The sequence below is a fragment of the Rhincodon typus genome, chromosome 2 (genome assembly GCF_021869965.1).
Source record: "Rhincodon typus isolate 14 chromosome 2, sRhiTyp1.1, whole genome shotgun sequence".
NCBI lineage: Eukaryota > Metazoa > Chordata > Chondrichthyes > Orectolobiformes > Rhincodontidae > Rhincodon > Rhincodon typus.
The window spans coordinates 13,496,822-13,512,109 of NC_063333.1; the positions used below are offsets into that span (position 1 = coordinate 13,496,822).

The window sequence follows — 15,288 nt, forward strand, 5'->3', positions numbered from 1 at the left end:
TATCCACATCTCCACCGATTTTTGTGTCATCTGCAAACTACTCATTAGACCACCTAAATTTCATCCAAATCATTTATATCAATATTAGAAACAATAGAGGTCCCAGCACTGATCCTTACGGAATACTACTGGTCACAGATCTCCAGTCAGAAAACTATTCCTCCACAACTACCCTCTGTCTGCTATGACCAAACTAATTTTGTATCCAACTTAACAACCCGCTTTGGATCCCATTCTTGACCACCTACCATGAGCAACCTTGTAAAGTACATGTAGACAACATCCACTGCTCTGCCTTCAATCATCTTTGGCACTTCCTCAAGAAACTTGGATTTGTGAGGCAAGATCTTCCATGCACAAAGCAATGCTGACTAACGCTAATAAGTCCATTCTTTTCCAAATGCAAGTAAATCATGTCCTTAAGAATCTTCTCCAGTAATTTCCCTACCATTGGTGTAAATGTCACTGACCTATAATTTTGTGGATTATCTCAGTTGCCCTTCTTAAAGAGAGGAACAACATTGGCTATTCTCTGGTCTTCTGGGATCTCACCCATGGCTAAAGAGAATGCAAAGATCTCAGTTAAGGCCCCATCAATCTCCCTTGTTTCTCTCAGTCTCCTTCAATAGATCCCATTGCATCCTTGGAACTTATCTACCTTAATATTTTTCAAGATACCCGACACCTCCTCCTAAATATCGTCATACCCCAGAATATCAACATACCCATCTCTAATCTTACCATCACCAATGTTCTTCTCCTTAGCGAATACTGATGTAAAATGCTCTGTAATGACCTCACCTGCTTACTCTGGCTCCATTGCATAAATTCTCTCCTTTGTCCTTGAGTGGACCTACCTTTCATTAACTACCCTCTTGCTCCTAATATACTTATAAAATGGTATGGGATTCTCCTTAATCCTATTTGCCAGGGATATTTTTATGTCCCCCTTTTAGCCCTCCTAATTCCTTGTTAAAGTTCCTTCCTGCTTCCTTTATATTCCTCAGGAGCCTTGTCTGATTTCAGTTCCTAAATCTTACTTATGTCTCCTTTTTCTTTTTGATTAAAATTTAATGTCTCTTTTCATCCAAGATTCCCAAATCTTGCTATCCAAATCTTTCATTCTCCCAGAAATATGCTGGTTCTGATCCAACTGGCCTTTAAACAACTCCCCCATGGGGAAGGGTCACTGGACCTGAAATGTTAATGCTGATTTTTTCTTCACAGATGCTGCCAGACCTGCTGAGCTTTTCCAGCAACTTCTATTTTTGTTCCTGATTTACAGCATCCACAATTCTTTCGGTTTTTATCCCGCATGTCATATGTCCAATCTGAGTCCAATCCAATTTTTCCAGTTCCTGCCTAGTATTATTGTAATTAGCCTTCCCCCAATTTAGCATTTTCACCCGAGGACCCGTTTTACCTTTGTCCATAACTATCTTAAAACTTAGGGAATTATGATCACTGTTCCTAAAATGCTCCCCCGCTGAAATTTCAATCACTTGGTTTGCTTATCCCCCAACACAAGGTCTAGTACGCCCTTCCTTAGTTGGACTATCTACATACTGTTTCAAGAAACCCTCCTGGATACACCTAACAAATTCTGGTCCATCTAAACACTGGCAGAAGGGAGTCCCAGTCAGTACTGGGGAAGTTAAAATCACCCACTGCAATAACCCAAATAGTCTTTGCATGTTTAATCAGGGTCCTATTGTACTTTGTAAAGAAAAGCTACTAAATCTTGACCTTCTTTGTTCTTAGAAATAGGTTTAGCATCTTAAGTTTATCGTTCTGTTATCATTTTCATGAACCAATGCTGTAGTTTTGCTATCTTCTCTGACATGAGGCATTGGACATGTCATGTAACTCGCCGAACCATTGCATTGTACAAATTGATCATGTTTTAATGGTTGTACCCTATGTCCCTATTTATCAGTCCAAAACACAGTTACTCAGACGGAAAAATTAGCAAAACAACTGTAATACTTGGAATTAACATACTGTGGTTGTATTGGATCTCTACATTTTTAAATATAGAAGACAAGTTGGATCAGTGTTATCTCACTGATCAGTTTTACTGGTTTCTCCTCCTGGTTGCATTCGCAATTTCAGGAAATTATACATTATTGCTCTAGATATCTCTTATTATCCATATTCTTCCACACACGATTTTGAAAAAAATCTTTCCCAGGATAGATCCCAGATGACACCAGCTCACCCACTATTTCTTGTCCTTTACTAAGTGTCTTTGAGGTGCTGGTGAGCTTCTTTCTTTTTTTGTCAAGAGATACTTTTACGCACCACTGAACTTTTATTTACCATCACCAAATCACCCATGTTACTTTCTTCCTTTATCCTCTACCACTAAATCAGGGGCAGTACAATGACAATAAAAGTGAGCAAAAGTTTGGGAGAAAGAAGGAGACTAAATCAAAATAAGGCAGTCCCCCCATGTCCATCTCTCTCTAAAGGCATCAAGAGTGTAGTGAGCTGCTTTCTTGAACCATACCTGCATAAGGACTGTGTGATGGCTACTCCTACCGACATTGTCATGGACTGATGCATCTGTGACAAGGTAGATTAGTGAAGACAAGTTCAAGCAGGTTTATCCACCCTTATTGCTTCCCTCACCATTTGCCACAGAGCCACTTTAGCAGCAGTGTCCTTTTAGAATTTGGTCAGTTTGATCAGAGGTGGTGCCACTGAACCATACTTGATGATAAATGTAGAAGTCCCCCACTCAATGTATATTGACACCTTCTGCATCTTCCAATTCATGTTCAAAATGGAGGGATTCTGATTCGTCAGCTGAGGAGGGTAATTATCAGGAAGTTTCTTTTTGCCTATGTTTGACTTGAAGCCATGAGACTTCACAGGGTCCAAAATCAATGTAGTGGACTCCTTGAATAACTTCCTCCCAACTGTATACTACTGTAGTGCCCTTATAGTGCATCTGTCCTGATGGTGGAACATGTATCCTGGGGTGGTATTATCTGTCACAATGCTTGACTAGTTTGTGGAATTGATGTCCTAACTTTTGAATAAGGTTTTAATAAGAAGGAATTTGCAGTGTCAACAGGCCCGAGTTTGCCATTGTCATTTCTGGTCCCTGTGTTAATGCTGAGTGGTTTGTGGTGGCGTTTAAAGCCCAGAGCATTTGCCTGGTCCTTTGGCTTATTATCACTACACCAACACCTTTCTTTTAAATAATTTTGAAAAATTTTGTAAATGGATGCTGAAAGAAGTGTGCTGTGATTTGACTTATTTAAATGATACTGATGGAAAGTTGTGTGCTTTTTTATTTTCAAAAATATACTTTACTCATTAAAATATCTTTATATGTGCACATTGTCACCTGAAGTAGTTCAGTTCTGTGCAGTAGCATAAGGAGAAACAAACAATCATTGGAGTTTGACTCTATCCAGCAAACAAACCAAGGCATTTCTTACTTTATAAGGCTATATTTACACACATTTGAGTCATTGGGAGGATCTGGTAACTGAATGTGTCCCCATTTAACTTCATCATAAAGATGAAGTGGTCTTTCCCCACTGTGCCTTGATGGCAGCTGCCCCAAGCTTTAGTGTGTCTGTCAGCACATGGTCCTGGACCATTGACTGTGCCAGCCTGCAACACTCGGTCAAGGTCAGCTCTTTACTCTGGAAGACCAGCAAGTTTCGGGCAGACCAAAGAGTTTCTTTCACAGAGTTGATAGTCCTCCAAGTGTAGTTGATGTTTGTCTCAATGTGTGTCCCGGGGAACAGACCATAGAGCACAGAGTCCTGCGTCATGGAGCTTAATGCAGCCACACAGTCTGGCAGTGGAGATGACGGCCTTGTGGCATTATCGTTGGTCTGTTAATTCAGAGACCGAGGTATTATTCTAGGGACCGGAGCTCAAATCCCGGCATGGCAGATGGAGGAATTAGAATGCAATAAATATCTGGAATTGAGAGACTAATGATGACCGTGAATCCATTGTCGTTTGTTGGGAAAAACTGGTTCATTAACATTCTTTAGGGAAGGAAACTGCCATCCTCACTTGGTCTGGCCTACATGTGATTCCAGACCCACAACAATGTGGTTGACTCTTACTGCCTTCTGGGCAATTAGGGATGGGCAATAAATGCTAGCCTCATCAGCGATGCCCTCATCCCATGAATGAGTTAAAAAAAACACACAAAGGTGGGCATCAGAATGAGGGTGGTATTGAGTACATTCTTCCCCCCTGACGTACCCATGGTTTTGTACATGATGTGCCTGCGAACATGGTCCATCTTAGACCTCCTGATGAAGTGGAAGATGGCTCTGGTGACTGCAACGACACAACACAAATCCTGGCCTCATCCTCGCCCTGATGACAACCAGATCAGGGCAACGCCCTCAGGGAGGAACAGGACAGTTACCTCAGTGCTGAGGGTGTCCAACAATTTGCCCACACCCCCACAGGGATGCAGAGACTCCCCCAGTGATAAGATTGTGAGTATACGGACATGAGCTCTACAGATAATTCTATAAACTCTCAACATGGGTCTCCCAGCCCGTCTTGATCCCCTACAATTTCCCACTGATGTAACAGGTCCACAGAGGATGCCATATCCCTAGCCCTGCACTCATCTCTGGTACATCTAGACATCAAAGACACCTACGTTTCTCACCTGCTCGTTGACTACAGCTCCATCTTCATCGCCATTATCCCCACCAGACTGATCTCAAAACTCCATTACCTTGGTCTCGACTCTGCCCTCTGCAACTGGATCCTCAGCTTTCTGGCCCACAGATCGCACTCTGTGAAGATAGGTAACTGCACTTCCTCCACAATAACACTCAACATTGGAGCCCCTCAAGGATGTGTCCTCAGCCCCCTACTGTACGCCCTTTACATCTATGACTGTGTTGCCAAATTCCAAACAAGCGCCATCTACAAGTTTGCTGACGACACCATCGTAGTGGGACAGATATCTAACAACGACAAGTCAAACTACTGAAGGGAGATAGAGGGCTTGGTGATGTGGTGCAATGAAAACAACCTGTCTCTTAACGTCAGCAAAACTAAAGAACTGCTCATTGACTTCAGAATGAAAGGAGGAGAACACGCCCCCATCTGCATCAACAGAACTGAGGTTGAGAGGGTGAAGAGCATCAAGTTCCTCGGAGTGATGATAACTGACAACCTGTCCTGGACTTTCCACGTAGATGCGACAGTCAAGAAGACACAAAAATGCCTCTTCTTCCTCAGGAAATTTGGCATGTCCATAAGGTCTCTCACCAACTTCTACAGATGCACCATTGAAAGCATACTGTCCAGGTGCATAACGGCCTGGTATGGCAACTGCTTTGCCCAGGACTGTAAGAAACTACAGGTGATGGTGTGCACAGCCCAGACCATCATGGAAGCCAAACTTCCATCCATGGACTCAATGTACATGGCTCACTGCTGTGGAAAGGCAGCCAACATCATCAAAGACCCATCACAATCCGGTAATGGTCTTCTACAACCTCTTCAGTCAGGCAGAAGATACAGAAGCATGAACGCACGCATGAGCAGGTTGAGGAACAGCTTCTTCCCAGCCATTATCAGACTGATGAATGTACTCTGTTGCCTCAAATAATGCTGGTCTTGCTAACGTTGATCTTGCTAAGTGCACACACTGTGTAATATAACCTGTATACCTCTGTCTAAGTCTCCTTGATCTGTACATCCTTTGCTTACAATGATCTGCCTGTACTGCTCGTAAACAAAGCTTTTCACTATATTTCAGTACATGTGACAATAAATAAATCAATCAATCAAAATTACTATTATTAAAGTGTGTAGTGTTAACCCTACAGTGCGATGTGTCTCCATGTTAGCTGACCTGGCCAACGTCAAAGCGGACCGCCTGTTCTGTAGGAGTGTGAGATGCTGTACCTCAGCAGCTATAGGAATTGGTTGAGCTTATAGGCCCATGGGCCTTTGATTTGGTTGAGGGGAAACAAATGCCGTTCCTCTGGCCTGGGAATTCTGCTCCAAGGATGCAACTTCACCATTTCCGAATTTAAGGAGATGGTGGACGGAAATCTTCTTGTAGCAGATGTTATGTACAAAAACACACCCCTGAGACTAATTAGCGTGTACACCCCAGTGATAAAGAGTGAGCGGCTAGCCATCCTCCAGCAGCTCCCACTGCTGCCTGCGACATCCAAGCCGGTCATTCTGGTTGGGCACTTCAACTGGATCATTGATGCGGATGGACAATCAAGAGGGCCTGACAGCAAACCAGATGGCATGCCATTCCTGATGGAAATGGTTAAAGTCGCCAAGCTGTTACAACATCTTCAGCACCCCTGCAGATGGAGCGCTGTGTAGATACACCTGGTAATGGCCAGACGGGTCTATCTGCTCAAGGATAGATTTCCTGTTTGCATCCCGCACGTTCTTGGTCGGATCCACCGACATCAAGCTGGTGTTCTTCTCTGACCACTGCCTCCTGCTGGCTGACTATCACCTACAGGACGACCAATGGGCTGTCAGGGGAATGTGGAAGCTGAAGATGGAACTGCTGACCCCAGAAAACATTGAGGAGCTCAAAAGGGATTACGCAGGTTGGAGAACCTTGAAGCTGTCTTTGAGTCTCGAGCAGACTGGTGGGAAATGGTCAAGGGAAACATCAAGAGGTTCTTTATCTTCAAAGGTGTTTGGAAAGTGAGAGAGAGATGGAGAAAACTGTTCAAACTCCAGAAAAGCATGCAGAACCTACCCCTGCTGCAGACAATAGAGGTTGATGTCTTGAAGGATCTTCAGAAGGTCAGGAGCTAGGATGCCTTGCTCTTTACCTCAGAGACCTCCAAGATAATCTTCTGGTCCAGGGTCAAGAAGGTGCACAAGGAGAATTCTGTGCTCAGCAGCCTGAAGGAAGAAGACGGTTTGGTAACATCATCTCAGTCTGACATCCTGAAGATCAGCAAATCCTTTTATGCCGGACCGCATGACACAAAGTCCAACAGACAGTGTGGCCATCCAGTCATTGTTGTCCTCTATCTTAGAGCTGTTAGGTGATAGCACATGGGAGAGGCTGGACTAGCCGCTATCTCTGGATGAGTTGACCAAGCCCCTCGAGTCCTTAGAAAAGAATAAAATTCCCAAAATGGGCTTACCAGCCGAATTGTATTCAGCTCTGTGAGACTTGATTGGCCAGGATCTGCTGGAGGTTACAACAGTATGCTTCTGGCAGGTAACATGTGCGAATCCATGAGGAAAGGTATCATCACCCTCATCTACAAGCGGAAGAGGGAAGAAATTAGAAATTGGCCACCGATTTCACTGCTAAATGCAGATTACAAAATCCTGTCTAAGCTCATCACCAATCAAGTCAGGTCTGCTCTGGGATCGGTGATTCACCCCAACCAAACCTGTGCTGCACTCGGCAGGACAATCTCTGAGAGCTTCACACTCCTCAGGGATATGATTGCCTACATGCAGGCCGGGGGCGGGGGGGTGGATACCTGCCTCATCAGCCTGGGTCAGGAGAAGGCCTTTGACAGGATATCACACAGCTACACATTGGACGTGCTGTCCAAAATGGGATTTGGGGAGGGAATCTGTAATTGGACTCGAGTGCTATACACCAACATCATTAGTGCAGTCTCAATTAATGGGTGAGAATCAGAAAGTTTCCAGATCAGATCCGGTGTCAGGCAGGACTGCCCACACTCTTCTCCCTTGTTTGTGTGTTGTATAGAGCCCTTTGCTGAGTCCATCAGGAAGAATGCGAGCCTGAGAGGTGTGACTATTACAGGCAGTGGAGGCCTGCAGGTCAAAGCCACCCTGAACATGGATGATGTCACCATTTTCTGCTCGGATCCGCTATCAGTGCGCAGATTCATGAGCATTAGTTCGAACTGGCCTCGGGAGCCAAGGTAGATTGGGGAAAGAGTGAGGCCATGTTTCTTTGGGAATTGGGCTGACCAATCCTTTATCCCCTTCACCGTCAAGACAGTTTACCAAAAGGTGCTGGGAATATGGTTTGGAATGGCTGGGGTGTGCACAAAAACTTGCGAGGAATATATCGTCGAGGTGAGGCAGAGACTGGGCTTTTGGGAGCACTGCTCCCTCTCTATTGCAGGTAAAAACCTAGTCATCGGGTGTGAAGCACTCCCTGTCTTGTGCATGCACTGGTATGGCCCATTCGTAGAACCTGCTAATGGAAAATTGTGTGCATTGCTCATGTTGAGGCTGTTAGACCTGCCTAAGTCACCACTCCTATGATTATATCAAACTCATGTGCATGTTTGTGCTTTTGGGTAAGATTGATGCTATTAGATGATGACATTAAAAGTGCAAAATATCTATGGATATATGTAAACCTTGCAAAATGTTTACTTTATCTAAAACCTTACCTTTGGTTACTCAGAATCAAAATTCCTGGTTGAAATTTATTGAAAAGAATTATGAGTAAACTTGTTAATTCATCAACAAATAAAAGGAGGCAATGACATCATGGTAATGTCACTGGTCTCGTAACCTAGAACACCAGGCTAATGTTTTGGAGTCTAGGGTTTGAATCCCACCATGATGGATGTTGAAATTTGAATTCAGTAAACAAAAAATCTGCAGTAAAGTTAGCCAAATGGTGACTGTCTAACACTGTTGATTGTTGTAAAAACTCATCTCGTTCTCTAATGTCCTCTAGGGAGGGAAATCTGCCATCCTTACCTGCTGTATTCTATATATGACTCCAGACCCACATTAATGTGGTTGTACTTTAATGTCACTGACATTGATATCCCATGAATGAACAAAAATGTGACAGCAAGCTTCACTTACAGAAGGTTCTTGTTCTCAAAATTAGCACTTTCTTATATAATCCCTCACACTAATTTTAAGGGTATGCTCCCTTGTTGTGGACTCTACTATACCAGTGGAAGTAGTTTCTCTTTCTTCTGAATTTTAATGCCTCAATTTGATCACCTTTTAATCCCCCTATATCCAAAAGCATTCAAGCCATGTCTGTGGAACCTGTCCTTGTGATTTAGCCATTTTTGGTCCATTATAGTTTAGGAGCATGTGCACTGCCTATTCTCCAAGTCCAAAATATCTTTCCTGAGATGTACTAATACAAGGTGGTTTATGGGAACTTTGCATATTTGTATCATAACCTCCACCCTTTAATATCCCAACCAGTTTGTGATGAAGGTAATCATTCCACAAACCCTTTCAATTATTTTTATTGTACCTGTCCAGCTTTGGTATGCTTTTGGATGCCTGAGACACATCAGAGCAGTAGGTCAGCAAATGAAATGACTGAGGAGGAGTAAGATACTGAGACCAATAAGACTAAGAGGAAGTACAGAAAGGGAGTGTTTACTAAACACGTTGGGACTGGTGGTCTGAAGTGTATTTTTTTGTTTTAATGCGAGGAGAATGACAGGTAAGGCAGATGAACGTAAGAGATTGGATTAGTAAATATAATTACGATGTTGTAACTATTTACAGACTAGACTGGCAGCTTAATGTTCTGAGATCTAGATGTTTTAGCGAGATAAAGATGGATGTAAAAGAGGTGGGAGAGTTGCATGACTGGTTATGAAGAATATCACAGCTGTACTGAGGGAGTACACCTTGGAGGGCTCATCCAGTGAGACCATAATTGTAGAGCTCAAGATATCTCAATGAGAGAGAGAGAGAACAGTGATCAGGCAGTCAACAGAATGGGTAAAGGTCAGCCTGGGAGAATCAATAGCTGCTAATGGGGACCAGAGAAAATGATTCAGAATCTAAGTTTCTGCTGAGGGACCCAGTAGCCCTCAGGACTCAATATTGAATTCAAAAATCTTTATCCCAACCTCCACACACCACATAGGCTGCTACCTCAAACAACCCGTTCTCAGCTACTAATGGTCCATTAGCAGCTGTTGATTCTCCCAAACTAACCTTTACCCATTCCTTTGTCTGTCTAACTGTTCTCTCTCTCTGGGCCCCATCTCCACCTATTGTCTACTCCTTCTCCCTCTTCCCACCCCGTCTTCAGCAGATATACCAGCTTTTCTCTAATTTTTAGAGTCAGAAATATGATATAGTTGATGCAAAGTTACAATATTTGCAGTATGTACTATCATTGGCTTATGCGATCACGAGATACAATGCAAGATTTTGTTATTTCAAAATTATAATTAAAATTTTAGTCTCATGATTTTAGGGACATACACATATCTTAAGGCCTTACATTAAGAAAAAAATGGCATTTGATTTTCCCCTCAAATTAAGGAGGAAATTGTTTTAGCATCAACCAAAATCATAAGTTACAGCCACTGTGATCTCTTATCCTCTTTGTAGCCAATAACCATTTCATCTTGTTTTCCTGCTAATTTGTATAACACTGTGCTTGTTCCATTTCAGTCATCTATCTGAAATAGCCAGAAAATTTCTGGAAATGGCTTCTCGTCCCAAACAGTACCTGTAGACTGTTAACTAATGTCCTGTGTAATGATTATGAGGGTTATAAGATTTATATTTTAGAATATGCCTTAAAACCTAGATTAAAGTGAAAGTAGTCATGTGACTATTCCAAAATCAGCCTGACAGCAAGCCTAGTTTAGTCATGGGGCTGGCTGAGCACGGTGAAGTGTTCTTACCTGGGAATAAGAGGTGAGGGCAGCTGTGCTAACAATAAACAGGCTTATTGGCTCTATGCTTTTGGGGCTGAAGGAAAAGGAGAGGGAATAAGAGAACAGATGGTATAGTCAGCAGAGAGAAGAGACCATAGGTTCTTCAGGAGCTACTGAAGCCAAATGTGGAAGGGAGATGGATGGTCTCAAGCCAGGGAGGTGTATTCTGCATTCTTTTAAGGAATCTGAATGATTTGACCTGGCATGGTCCTAGGGAAGAAGAATCACAGCTTTATTGCTGGTAATGGATTTGGGAAATCTCAAAACTGAGGCAAGTGTCTGGTGACAGTGACTTGAAGTTACTACTTGATGAAGTGGCAAAATGTGGACTCATTAGAAGCTTGAGCAATTGTGGAAATTTTATTTTAAGAACTGTAATTCTGTGGAGAGTGAGACTTTTGACAAGGATAAAAGGGGAGCATCCTTTCTGCCCGTTAAAGCTGCCTACAGTGTTTGGTTAACGTTTTTAGTAATTTGTTACCTCACCGCTTCTCCGAACTCCTCCACTGCCTCTGTGTTATGAAACTGCTTGTCTGACATCTTGGTTTAGGTGAACTGCAAACTCTTTCTTTGAAGCACTGGGATGATAAAACTTCACAATCTAGACCTTTGCCACCAGTTCCATTTCCCCATCTTGATGAAACTGTCTGAGGTGAATCCACAATGTGCACTGCTTTGAAGTTAGAACTAAGTTTTCAATCTGATATACAGGTACTATCCACCATAAAGACTGCCCATTTCTTTAAATTGCTGGCCTCCATCCTTACCTCCATCTGTGAACATGAACAATTTATCAATGCCTTCTTCACCTCTCGTCTCAGTTTTTCATTGTTGCCCATGCTGTCCTCATTCCTTCTCCCATATTTCCACCCCTCTCTGTCTCTCACACTGTCTGTCTCTCTCTCTCTCTCTCTCTCTCTCTCTCACACACACACACACACGCCAGATCAGTCCATCCAACATCCTGCTACTATCCTATTTCATGCAAAATGCTGCTAGTTCATCACATTTGTCCTCGTTGACTTATGCTGGTTCATGGTCCTCCAATTTATACATTTAAATGTATATATTTAGAGTCTGTATGAACCCCACACCTCCTTGCTACTTTACCGTCAGCCAATTTGACTCTGATGCTTTGTGCACATTTCCCTCAATTCACCTCACCATTGATTGTTGTGTCTTCAGCCGGCTGGGCTCCTAGCCTTGAAATTTCCTGCCTAACTGTTTTCCACATCTTCTTTTTCTTGTCTGGCTTTAAAGTAGTCCTTAAAATCTAAGATCCAGCTTTGATCACATCTCCTAGGTTCCTTACTTGTACTTGTATTTTTCGCCTTAACCTCTGAAGTGCCTTAGAATATTAAACAAAATAAATAAGCAAGATGAAAAACAAATTGTGATCATCATAAATTTTGGTGCATTTAAAATATGGGTAAAGCTTTGTTAAGTTCTGGGCAAAGGTGCCTTGTTACTTTACAATAGGAAATTCGCATTTTTCAGGCACTCTGCCAAACAAACAAAAATCCAGTTCTGAGGAAGGGTCACTGGACCGGAAACGTTAACTGTTTATTCCTTCACAGATGCTGCCAGATCTGCTGAGCTTTTCCAGCAACTTTGTTTTTGTTCCTGATTTACAGCATCCACAGTTCTTTTGTTTTTTTAAAAATAATTCTGCTTGACACTTTAAAACTGTCCTTTTAGGAAAATGTTAACGTTAAATGTCTCACTGTTGCAAACCAGTATGCGCTATTCATATACAAATGATTTCTGACCATTCTTGGATCATATAGTTGATCTTAGTAGGATAACAGGTCGGCGCAACATCGGGGGCCGAAGGGCCTGTACTGTGCTGTACTGTTCTATGTTCTGTGTTCTATGTTTTAATAGTGTTTGTTTCTTTCTTTAGATGAATAAAGCAGCATGCTTCATGCTTTTTATGAAACTGAACGTTACATAGCTGGAGTAAGTAATTTGATTTGAACTGATCCCTAATTAGTTTGATCATAAGACCCATGAAGTAGGGCATTCAGTCCATTGAGTCTGATCCAAATTCAGTGAGATCATGGCTCATCTGATAATTCTCAACTCCATTTTCTTTCCTTTTCCCAATAACCCTTGATTCCTATTCTGATTAAAAATCTGTCTATCTCAACCACTCAACATCAACAGCCCTCTGTGGTAAAGAATTCCACAGATTTATTATGTTCTGAGAGAAGAAATTCCTCCTCATCTGTGTGTTAAATGTGCAATCTTTCTCTGAGATTTTGCCCTGTGGTCCTCGACTCTCCTAAAGGGAAACAACCTTTCCGCATCTACCCTGTCAAGTCCCTAAGAATCTTGAATGTTTCAATAAGGTCACCTCTAATTCTTCTAAATTTCAATCAGTATCAGGCCAATTTACTCAATCTCTCATAAGATAGTTCATCTGTGCTTGGATCAGCTGCGTGAACCTTCTGTGGACTGCCTCCAATGTCAGTATATCTTCCCTTTGATTTTTCAGCAATGTTTTTCCCGTTAAATAATATTCACCTCTTCCATTCTTCCTGCCAAGGTGCATAACCTCACATTTTCCCACATTATATTCCATCTGCCAAATTTTTGTCCACTTGCTTAAGCTGTGTTTCTCCCTCTGCAAACTCTGTGTCACCCTCACAAAACATGCAAACAAGCAACAAGAGTAGGCCACTTGGCCCATCGCACCTGCTTTGCCATTTAATAAGATTATGGATGATCTGATTTTACCCTCAATTCTATGTTTCTGCATATTCCCAATAAGTTTTCATTTCCTTGGTAATCAAGAATCTATCTATGTCTGCCTTAAAAATATTTCAAGGTTGTGCATCCACTGCCTTCGGAGGAAGGGAATTTCAAAGACTCTCAACCCTCTAGGAGAAAAATAAAGATTCCTCATCTCAGTTTCAAAATAAGGAATGCTTATTTAAAGCAACAATTCCGAGTTCTAGGTTCTTCTACAAGAGGAAACATGCTTTCAACATCTACCTGGTCATGTCCCTCACCTCTGACACTTCTAAAATCCAGTGGATACAGTCCAAGCCTGTCTGGCATTTCCTCGTAATAGCTCAGACCAGTTTTTAGTCTAGTATACCTTCTCTGAATTGCTTCCAATGCATTAATATCCTTCCACAAGTGTGGTGACCAGATCCAGTCTCACCAATGGTCTGTATAACTGAAGCGTAGCCTCCTTACTCTTGCATTTAATTCCCTTTGTAATAAACCTGCTCTGTTAGTTTTTCTGATTACTTGCTATATTTGCGTACTAACCTTCTGTGATTCTTGCATTAGGACACACAGATCTCTCTGTATCTCAGAGCTCTGCAACCTCTCACCATTTAGATAATATGCCTTTTTTATTTTTTCTGCCAAAATGGACAATTCCACACATTCTCATATTGTGCTCCATTTGCCAGATATTTGCCCATTCGCTTAACGTATCTTTATTCCCTTGTAGGCTCCTTATGTTCTCTTCACAACTCACTTTCTTACCTATCTTTGTGTCATCAGCAAATGTTCTGTCGATCCCTTCGTCCAAATCATTTATATAAATTGTGAAGAATTGAGGCTCCAGCACTGATCCCTGTGGCACAGCAATTGTGCTTCCTGTTAGCCAGTCAATCTTCGACCCGTGCCAATGTGTTAACTCCAGCACCATGAGCTTTTATTTTCTGCAATAACCTTTAAAGTGGCACCTTATCAAATGCCTTCTGGAAATCAAAATACATCAACTGATTCTCCTTTATCAAAAGCACAAGTTACTTTTCCAAAAATCTCCAATAAATCAGTTAAACATGATTTCCCTTTGACAAAACCATGTTGGCTCTGCTTGATTATCTTGAACCTACCCAGGTGCCTTATTAGCTTCTAGCATTTTCTATGACAGATGTTAAGCTAATTGGCCTGTAGTTTCCTACTTTCTGCCTCCCTCCCAATCTGAAGGAATCGTCTGTGAATCTAATGAGCTTTGGAAATTTAAAACCAACACAGCAACTATTTCACTGACTACTTCTTTTGCAGTTCCAACAATTTACTCAGTACTACATCTCAGTGATTGTAATTTTCTTGAGTTCCTCCTTCCCTCTCAGTTCCTGATTTACAGCTATCTATGAGATGCTACTTTTATCCTCTCTAGTGAACACTTGCACAAAATATCTGTTCAGTTTGCCTTCCCATCTATATCTGTGTTAGCTGCACAAACTTGGCTAAAGTACATCCGCTATCTTCATCTGGTCATTAATATGTGTTGTAATAATTGTGGGCCCAGTACTGATCCCTGTTGCACTCCATTACTTATCGTTATGAAGATGCCCCCTGCTTATCTTTTCTCTCCATCTCTATTAGTTAATCTGTCCTTTATCCATGCTAATATAATTCCTCCAACATTGAGGGCTCTTATCATATTGTCTGTAAGTTTTTGAAACTTGATCAGATATGTATCTTAAAATGCACTGTTTTGCTGTATTAAACATTATCCATTTTATTAGACAAATGTATGACTAATTGATCTTGTCAAGAACTGGTTTTGTATTGAAACATCATTGAGTTCAGATGTTTAATTTTGTTAGTAACTAAGGTAACTAATAATTTTATAATGGACTATCCTTTCTTAAATGTTGTTACCAAGTGCTTA

General features: G+C 41.8%; 1 long non-coding RNA gene across 2 annotated transcripts in view; it reads left to right on the plus strand.

The window, feature by feature from the left end:
* Positions 1-15,288, plus strand: part of LOC125485995 — a 48,667-nt gene that overhangs the window by 3,667 nt on the left and 29,712 nt on the right. The window contains exon 2 of one of the 2 annotated variants that reach the window (XR_007264700.1): positions 12,550-12,605. The exons of the other annotated variant lie outside the window; for it this stretch is intronic. This is a non-coding gene — a long non-coding RNA (uncharacterized LOC125485995). The remainder of the gene's footprint in view (positions 1-12,549; positions 12,606-15,288) is intronic. 2 annotated transcript variants of the gene reach the window in all.